We start from the raw sequence: 10470 nt of genomic DNA on the forward strand, positions 1-10470 counted from the left end.
GATTAACTTACGTAGAGTAACAGTTTTTACGATATTATCACTCACTCACGAAACATTTATTGAGTGCCTATTACACCAGGAACTATACTAGGCACTGGTAACTAAATGTAACTAAAGTAACATATCCGTTTTAACAGATATCGTGAAATCCAGAAGAGGAAAGAGATTAAGCAAATCGTTGCACATATAAACATAAAATTGCCAAGCTTTAAGGGACAGATACATGGTTTCATGGTGAATTTACATTAAGTGGCTTGATATAACCCAGGGGATCTGGGCAGTCTTCCTGGAAGAAATGACAACTGAACTGACTCTGCAAAACATACTCAAATCATCTTCAATATCCTCCAGTTAGCTTCACACAGGCCTAGCACATTTCTTAGGTTTGTCCCTGAGTATATAATCTTTTAAATAGTATATGGGATCTTTTATTCACTTTATGTTCTAACTGGATCTTTTCTATGTACGGGAAAGCTATTGATCTCTGAGTATTAAATTTGTAATCAGCTGCCTTTAGAATTTTGATTGTTTTTGAGGAAACTCATTCTTTCACTCTTACACATTTTTGCTTCAGCCAAGAAGATAAGAATGTCTGCCAAAGCTTCCATTCTTTAGGAAGTTCTAGGGGAGAGGCCTCTGTCTTCTCTCCACCTCTGTGAATGCAAGAGTGATCTATCTATTTGTGAAATGGTGAGACTATGACATCTATTGAATCACCTTTCTGTATTGAGTAGAATTAACATGTGAAAGGGCCATGGCTCATATGTGGACCGTGTCTTTTGGCTCTCTATAATCAACAGGTCATGCAGATCTCAATCTACCATGCAGCAGGCTGGTTTATAGGTTTGCTCTGTTGACTTAACTCTCCCATCACAGAAAGGATGTTTGAGTTCCATACGCTACATTACTCTATGTATGATTTCAGATTGTTTTGCCAAGAAAAAACTTGAAAGTTCTATTTTCAGGGATGCCTGGGTAGCTCAGTCGGTTAAGCATATGACTTGGGCTCAGGTCATAATCTCACGGTTCATGGGTTTGAGCCCTGTATGAGGCTCTGTACTGACAGCTCAGAGCCTGGAGCCTGCTTCTGATTCTGTGTCTCCCTCTCTGTCTACCCCTCCCCTGCTCATGCTCTGTCTCTCTCTCAAAAATAAACATTAAAAAAAAGAAAGTTATATTTTCATTCTTACATCTTGAATTTGCACCTATTTTAGAATGCAATTAAAATACTTAATTGTATCAGCTTAGAGAGTTTCATTAAAGAATAAAAAGCAGGGGCGCCTGGGTGGCGCAGTCGGTTAAGCGTCCGACTTCAGCCAGGTCACGATCTCGCGGTCCGGGAGTTCGAGCCCCGCGTCGGGCTCTGGGCTGATGATGGCTCAGAGCCTGGAGCCTGTTTGCAATTCTGTCTCCCTCTCTCTCTCTGCCCCTCCCCCGTTCATGCTCTGTCTCTCTCTGTCCCAAAAATAAACGTTGAAAAAAAAAATTAAAAAAAAAAATAAAAAGCACTCTACTTCTGAAACCAACACTATACTATATGTTAACTAACTTGAATTTAAATAAAATCCTGGAAGAAGGAAAAAAAAAAAGAATAAAAAGCATTCTGTCAATGTAGTACTTAGTATTCACTAAATCCCTGGTCACCAAATTTGTGGGGCTCCATCCTGCTTGGGATTCTCTCTCTCTCTCCCTCTCTCTGCTCCTCCCCCACTCCCCCTCCCTATCTCAAAATAATTTAAAAAAAGGTAGTAAGATTCAAAGGGACGTAATACAAAAAAAGGATACTCATTTTTTTTATCCCGTATCCTAATTATGAAGATTTTTGTCAAATTCCACTAGAAATATCCATCTTCCCTAACATCAATCAGATGTTACTTTTTTATATCTAACACATAGATTAAAAATATACTCTAACTCTTCATTTAGTAAATTTTCAAACAAGTTTGAAAATCATTTCTAATTTCAGTGTACTTCAATTTTTTAAAATTTATCTTTTTAACGTTTATTTTGTTTTGGAGAGAGACAGAGACAGAGTCTCAGTGGGTGAGGGGCAGAGAGAGAGAGGGAGACACAGAATGGGAAGCAGCCTCCAGACTCTGAGCGGTGCTGACGCGGGGCTCGAACTCACAAACTACCAGATCATGACCTGAGCCGAAGTCGGACACTTAATGGACTGAACCACCCAGGCGCCCAGTGTACTTCCATTTTTATATGTGAAAAACTTGTGTCATCTTCAGCAATAAATTCACACAATCAATAATAGAAACATTTCCAAGCATGTGTTTTCAAATTATACATTCTTCTGATGAGAAATCACTTTTCCATTCATTGTTAAAAGATCACTGTTACCAGAAATAATCAGATCAAGTGTTCCTTTTTTCTGTTCCCCAAAATATTTGCCAACATTGCATTTTACAGAAAGCCACTTGTCAGCACAAGAAAGGCAGGAAATTTGAAACTCTTTCCTTTTTATAAAAAGAAAGTGTGTAATTTTTCTTCACTTTGGCAAATCTATTATTTTGCCACAGAAAAATCCATGAACCTCTCCCTCTATATGAAAATTTTTTATACTCATTCTACATATAATTAAAAAGTATTATAAAGAACCTACACTATCAAGGTGCCTGGCTGGCTCAGCGGATACAGCACACAACTCTTGATCTTGGGGTTGTTGAGTTCGAGCCCCATGCAGGGTGCGGAGATTACTCAAAAATAAAATCTTAAAAAAGTCTACACTAAAATTTTAAAGTCTTGTTTTTATTAAATAACTAGATTGACGAGGGGCACCTGGGTGGCTCAGTCAGTTAAGTGTCTGACTTCAGCTCAGGTCATGATCTCATGGGTCCTAGGTTCAAGTCCTGCATCGGGCTCTGTGCTGACAGCTCAGAGCCTGGAGCCTGCTTCGGATTCTGTGTCTCCCCATCTCTCTGCCCTCCCCCCCCCCCCCGCCTTGCGCTCTCTATCTCTCAAAAATAAACATTAAAAACAGGTTCTCTTAAATAACCAGATTGATGACATTCTGCAGAAGTTTGCATAGACTGACTCCAACTATCTTTTTATTATATCCTGCCAGTGATGAATCCCATGATTTAATGTCACATGTGTCATTAGCACTGTAACCATATTCCAGAAAATTCATTTATTCTAGTGAAGTCAGTTGCCCCACTAAAACTAAAAAAGTCAGTTTTGTTTTCCCATGAAAAATTTTTATTAAAGAAGTCATTTACTATTAAAAACATAATCTCTCTGAGATAGCTTTTTTGTAATGGCTTAAGAAAAACAGTTCTTCCCATGTTTCATTATTGACTCAGAATTGAATAAATACCATAAGCTGAGACATGTTAGAAACACTTTTATTTTCATCCAAATTAATAGGAACCTCTCGCACCACATAACTTTTTCTAATATTTGTTCCTTCAACTTTCCACAAGAGTTTCTATTCATATTCTTGTTAGTGTATGTTACCTAAAGGAATGTGTTTTAGGGGTGCCTGGGTGGCTCAGTCGGTTAAGCGTCAGACCGTTGATTTTGACTTAGGTCACAATCTCGCAGTTCTTGAGTTCAGGCTCCACATCTGGCTGTGCATGGCCAGGGCAGACTGCTCTGCCCCTCCCCTGCTCGTGCTCTCTCTCTCTCTCTCTCTCTCTCTCTCTCTCTCTCTCAAAATAAGCATAAATTAAAAAAAAATATGTTTTGTCCCTTTTTAAGATTCTTTAAATTATGTTAGCTATTTAGCTGTGGTAGAAGAATGATGTGTAATTAGTGGTAAATTGGTTTCTTTTTAGTTGTTGCTATTTTTTTGTTTTGTCTTTCATTGTTAGGAAACCTGGGAAGAAATCTTAGAATTCTAAACATTTATCACTTAATGTTACATGAAATTGTATAAAGTATTGCATGGTCACATAATTTTAAACATCACTGAAAAGACTGCTGAGATTTAAGCTTCATATTCTGGATGCATAGATTTTAAATACCTTGCTGACAGTGTTTTACTTATTAGCTAATATTTCAAACCATTCTAGTCACTAAGGCAAGATTCACTTGCTAGAAAAGTGAATAGAAATCCATATTTCAAAGTCTTCTTTATAATTTTACCTGACTTATTAGATCTCATCAAGCTGCCATTTTTACCACATATTTTGACTAAGAAGAGACTGTACTGGAAGTAAGAAAAATCTAGTTTGCCATTTTGTTGTTGCTTTTGTACTATTGATCTTTTCTTGTCTTCTTTTTGTGACTTTTATTTTTTTTATTTTTAAATGTGTAAAAATGTTTATTTATTTTTGAGAGAGAGAGAAAGACAGAGCATGATAGGGGGAGGGCAGAGAGAGTGGGAGACACAGAATCCGAAGCAGGCTCCAGGCTCTGAGGTGTCACTACAGAGCCCGACTCGGAGCTTGAACTCACAAACTGGGAGATTATGAACTGAGGCCAAGTCAGATGCTTAACCAACTGCGCCATCCAGGCAGTCCATGAGTATTTCAAAAGTGTATGCTTATTGTCTTAGGCCAGGTTCTTAAGAAGCAGAGTTTAAGATGAGGATTCCAGTGATTCCTTTCTGAGAGTGATGTTATGATAGAACCTGTAAGGCAGTGAGAAAAAGAGAACAGGGTAGGAGAAAGGGCTAGGCAAAGGTGTGGACTCAATTGAAGTTTATCCTCAGTCTGATCCCACAAGGAGCTTTGGGGTACGGATGGCACCAGGGAGTCATCTCACTTTGAGGAAAGGAGGCAAGCCTTACATTTGGTCATCAGCTCCAGGTCTCCTGGGGTGTGGGTGGGAAGGCAGTGGTAGTGTCCAACCTCTCTGATTAGATGGCCCCCATCATTTCAGGGCAATTCCCCCAGGCAGGAGGGATACCTATGAGTTGTTAGCAGCCAAGAACAGACAGCATATGGGGAATGGGTGCAATGACCAGGAAAGAGATCTTGCACCAATACCCATTTTGTGAGGTTAGTGTAGTTAGATGTTATGATTGGTAAATCTTTTTCTGTACCATTGTACAATGTATTGCAATGTGCTAAAAAGGAGCAAACACAGAAGAGTGACACTGAATTCTTGTTCCTGGATACCCGCCACCTCATGTGACCATCTGACCTTTGGACTGAATGCAAGTGGCATTCTATTTATTAAATATTAGTAAAAATTAATTTCCTGTTTTTAGGTAAAAAGGAAATGTAATGTTTATTTATTTGGGGGGGGGAGGCAGAGAGAGAAAGAGGGGGAGACACAGACTCCAAAGCAGGCTTCAGGCTCTGAGCTGTCAGCACAGAGCCCGACGTGGGGCTCGAACCCACAGACTGCGAGATCATGACCTGAGCCGAAGTGGGACGCTTAACGGACTGAGCCACCCAGGTGCCCCTAATCTTTTTTTTTTTTTTTTTAACACTTGAGATCGAGAGAGAGAGAGCAAGCAGGGGATGGGCAGAGAGAGGGAGACAGAGGATCCAAAGCAGGCTCCACACTGTGAGCACAGAGCCTGATGTGAGGCTTGAACTCACGACCAGCCATGAGATCATGACCTGAGATGAAATCAAAAGTTGGCTACTTAACCCACTGAGTCACCCAGGCGCCCCTAGAACCGCCTATTTCCAGCATTGCCTTCCTATATAAAGTTTCTACAAATGGTGGGGGGGGGAGCTGGGTGACTCAGTGGGTTAAGCATCTGACTCTTGATTTTGGCTCAGGTCATGATCTCACAGTTGTGAGACTGAGCCCTGCATTGGGCTCCGGGCTGAGTGTGGAACCTGGTTAAGAGTCTCTCTTTCTCCCACTCCCTCTGTCCCTCCCTCCCTTGCTCTCTTTCTTTTTTATTAATTTTTTTAATGTTTTTATTTATTTTTGAGACAGAGAGAGACAGAGCATGAACGGGGAGGGGCAGAGAGAGAGGGAGACACAGAATCGGAAACAGGCTCTAGGCTCCGAGCCATCAGCCCAGAGCCTGACGCGGGGCTCGAACTCACGGACCGCGAGATCGTGACCTGGCTGAAGTCGGACGCTTAACCGACTGCGCCACCCAGGCGCCCCATGCTCTCTCTCTTTCAAAAAAAAAAAAAAAAGAGAGAGAGAGAGAAAAAGATTTTATATCTAAGTAATCTCTACAGCCAGCGTGGGGCCTGAATTCACAACCCTGAGATCAAGAGTCTCACGCTCCACCGACTGAGCCAGCTACGTTCCCCATTACTACATATTTTAAAATATATTATTCATAAAATGTTACTTAGGTTAACATGCAATAGGTTTAATATTGTTACTTAAAAATAGGCAAATATTTAAAATTTTTATTTTAATTTCAAATACAAAAGTATCGATAGACATAACATATAAACAACAGCTCTGTGGGGTCCTCAATAATTTTTGAGTGTAGAGGGGTCCTGAGAACAAAAGTTTCAGAACTACTGGTCTGAAATGCTCTGTTCTTTACTCATCTTCTCTCTCTCCCAGCAACAGCACGTTCCTTCCTGTACATGGAGATTTGTGTACCTGTATTATTGCCTCTACCTGAAGAGAGAGCTCTTTGTATTCACCACGGTACTCAGCAATGCTCTGCATGTAACAGAAGCTCAGTAAGTATTTTTTTCAACAGGTATTTGCTGAATTCAAAAGATGAATGTTGCCTCCCAGTTTTCTTCTAAAATCTGCTCTCCTTTCCAAATTTATCTTTGCTTGACTCCACTGCTCCGTATAGGCAGCCATGGAATCATCTCTCATTTCCTTTTCATAAAACTCAGATGCATGCTTTTCACTTAGCTTCGTACCAACTGCGGTGACTCATCAGGTGTGGTGAGTCCAAGAGGGAGCCTTGCGCTCCTGCCAACTTACACACTAACCTTCCTTAAGTATTGGTATTGTTGCATTACTGTTAAGAGCCTACCGAGTCCCTGTTTACCACCTCAGGTCCAAATACCTCTGCCTGTTTATGCTCACAACTTTATCCCACGTACCATCCTCATCTCCCATTCACCCAACCTTATCTCTCGTTCACCCAACGTACACCCTCTTTGTAAGCAAACTGATTCCCACGCACTCTTTCCCAATGACAGACTTTGCACTGGCCATTCCCACCACCTGGCTAGATGTTATCCATCCTTTACCACCAGTTCAGTTCCCACAATCTCCATTAAATCTGCTTAGGCCAATGTCTTCTTTCTTCCTGTATCATCAGAGCAAACAGGTGCCTTGCAGGTTTCAAGCTCTGAACTGGACCTCAGTGACAGAAGTTGAATCAAATACAATCCTTGTCCTCCTCAGGACTGCAGCCAATAGGGGAGATTGACATGACCATAATAAACACTATGTTCTAAGTATTTACAATGAATTATCTCATGTAATATTCAAAACAACCTATTCTATCTTATTTTCCCCATCTAAGAAATGAAGCAGGTGGACACAAAGATATGTAGCCTGCCCTGTCACAAAGCTAGGAAGTGCCAGAGTCTTCTCCACTCCAGAACTGGAGTTCTTAATTGTTATCTCACAACGCTTGCCGAGTAAGAGAATCAAAGCACAATGGACAGAGTGATTGGAGAGCAAGAAAGAAAAAGCCTTTGTTTCTGGGAGGAGGGAGAGGGCAGGCCCAATAAGAGGAAGTTTCATGTTGTCCTTCTGCATGGCCAAAACAACCCCAAAACACAAATCAGCATCATCAAGGGCATGGAGCTCTAAGAGACAAACTTGTGCAACATGTTGCTCTTTCTTTTGGATTCCCATGCAACAGGTAGTTGTCTATACTTTTGTTTAAGCATCAAATGCATGGAACTGCTTCTTTTTTATGCATCTGTTTCTGCTATTAGACCATTCAGTGAGGATGGAGAAAGCATCTTATTCGTCTTTCTACAGCCACTAGCTCACAGTAGGTGCTCAATCCATGTTCATAAAGGAATACATGACGGGTGTGCAGGATGTGTGAGGCTGGGAAGAGAGGGCTGATAAAGAGATCAGAAGGCAGGAGGAGGCCTGATTTTAGAAAGCAGGCTGTGGACATTTAAGGCATATTTGCAGGCAAAAGGGAGCAGGGAAGCTAGAGAGGTTTCTTGTTAATATTATTTACTGTTTTCCAAAGCAATAAAAGCCTATAGTTTTAGGGATGCCTGGCTGGCTCAGTTGGTAGAACATGGGACTCTTGATCTCAAGATTATGAGTTCAAGCCCCACACTGGGTGTAGAGCTTACTAAAATAAAATAAAATAAAATAAAATAAAATAAAATAAAATAAAATAAAAGGCTATAGTTTTAAAAAGACATAATACTAAAAGGCTCACAATTCTAACAGTAGTTCCCTGCTGTGATCCCAGTCCTGCTTACCAGGTAACTATCTTAAATTCTTTTAGATGTTTACCCAAATTTACAACCATATTTCTAAACAATGCTCTTATAAAGTTATTTTAAAATTAATTTTATTTATTTTTTTTAAATTTATTTATTTAGCAGGCTCCTCACTACCAGTGCAGAGTCTGACATGGGGCTCAAACCCACGAAACTGGGAAACCATGACCTGAGCCAAAACTAAGAGTTGGAGGTTTAACTGACTGAGCCACCCAGGCACCCCTAAAATTAATTTTAGATATTGACGTCCCATCACAGTGGAGGAAGACTTCATTCCACCACAGTCCACCTCCCTCATTACTGTGGATCTTCTCCGTAGGCCCAGGATACTGACATTTCTCCATAACATACCTTAGTTGTGCTTTCTCTTTCCTCTTTGGGAGACACAACAATGACTCATATCCTTCTGTTCTAGGACACGTTTTTGTATTATTTCTTTGATAAATGGCAGCCTTCCATTTTCTTTCTTCTCTTTCTATACTTCATATTAACTGAAATTTCTGAATTCTTTAAAAAATTTTTTCATCTAAAGACAAATACCATATGACTTCATTCATATATGGCATTTAAAAAACAAAACAAACAGGGGCACCTGGGTGGCTCAGTCAGTTAAGCATCTGACTCTTTACCTCTGCTCGGGTCATGATCTCACGGTTTGTGAATTTGAGCCCTGAGGCAGGCTCTGCGCTGACAGCGTGGAGCCTGCTTGGGATTTTGTCTCTCCTCTCTGCTCCTCCCTCTCTCTCAACATAAATAAATAAAATTTAAAAAGAAGAAAAGAGGGGTACCTGGGTGGCTCAGTTGGTTAAAGAAGCTGACTCTTGCTTTCAGCTCAGGTCGTGATCTCGTGGTTCATGAGTTTGAGCTCCATATCGGGCTCTATACTGATAGTGTAGAACCTGCTTGGGATTCTCCATCTCTCTCTCCTTCTCTCTCTCTGCCCCTTCCGTGGCTGTCTCTCTCAAAATAAACAAACTTTAAAAAATTAAAAAAAAAAAGAAAAGAAACGAGTGAACAAAGGAGAAAAAAGAGACAGACTAAAAACCAGACTGCTAGCTATAAACAACAACCACATGGGGAGGTGGGTAGGGGGATGGGTGAAGCAGGTGAAACGGGGATTGAGGAGCGCACTTGTGATGAGTACAGAGTATTGTATAGAACTGCTAGATCACTGCACTGTACACTTGACACAAATACGCTTCCTGTCTTATCCTCGGCGCTGCCTGTGGAGGTGGCAGCCATCTCTTACTCGGCATCACGGCTGCCCTTAACCTCTGGTGAAGCCCAAGACTGCTAAAAAGAGGACCAAAAAGTTCATCCGGCACCAGTCAGACTGACATGTCAAAATCAAGCGCAACTGTCGGAAACCCAGAGGCATTGACAATAGAGTGCGCAGAAGACTCAAGGGCCAAATCTTGATGCCCAACGTTGGTTACGGGAGCAACAAGAAGACAAAGCACATGCTGCCCTGTGGCTTCCGGAAGTTGCTAGTCCACAATGTCAAGGAGCTTGAGGTGCTGCTGATGTGCAACAAATCTTACTGTGCAGAGACTGCTCACAATGTCTCCTCCAAGAATCAAAAAGCCATTGTAGAAAGAGCAGCCCAGCTGGCCATCAGAGTCACGAATCCCAATGCCAGATTGTGCAGCGAAGAAAATGAATAGAGAGCTTATGTGCATGTCATATTTGTGTTAAATAAAACCATAAAACTACAAAAGAAAGAAAGAAAGAAAGAAAGAAAGAAAGAAAGAAAGAAAGAAAGAAACTAATATAACACTGTAGGGGTGTGCCTGGGTGGCTCGGTTGGTTAAGCATCCAACTTTTGCTTTTGGCTCAGCTCATGATCTCACAGTTTGTGAGTTCAAGCCCCGGGTTGGGTGCCAGGCTGACAGCACAGAGCCTGCCTGGAATTTTCTCTCTCTCTGCCCCTCCCCTGCTCTCTCTCTCTCTCCCAAAATAAATAAACATTTAATATAATACTGTATGTTAACTATACTGGCATTAAAATTAAAAGCTTAATAAAAATGTTTTTTCTTCAACTTTCCATTTCATTGCTTTTTATTCTACTTTCTGTGAGATTTTTTTTTTTTCATTTTCAAGGGCTCTTTCTTGTTAACTAACATATACATTATATATATATCTAACA

General features: G+C 40.8%; 1 pseudogene; it reads left to right on the forward strand.

Moving 5' to 3' along the window:
* The first annotated feature begins 9595 nt into the window (after nt 1-9595).
* Nucleotides 9596-9988, forward strand: LOC124512266 (60S ribosomal protein L32-like; annotated as a pseudogene).
* Nucleotides 9989-10470: the final 482 nt, after the last annotated feature.

The sequence above is a fragment of the Lynx rufus genome, unplaced genomic scaffold (genome assembly GCF_022079265.1).
Source record: "Lynx rufus isolate CCGP_SWC_20201006 ecotype Redwood Valley unplaced genomic scaffold, mLynRuf1.p SCAF_17, whole genome shotgun sequence".
NCBI classification, from domain to species: domain Eukaryota; kingdom Metazoa; phylum Chordata; class Mammalia; order Carnivora; family Felidae; genus Lynx; species Lynx rufus.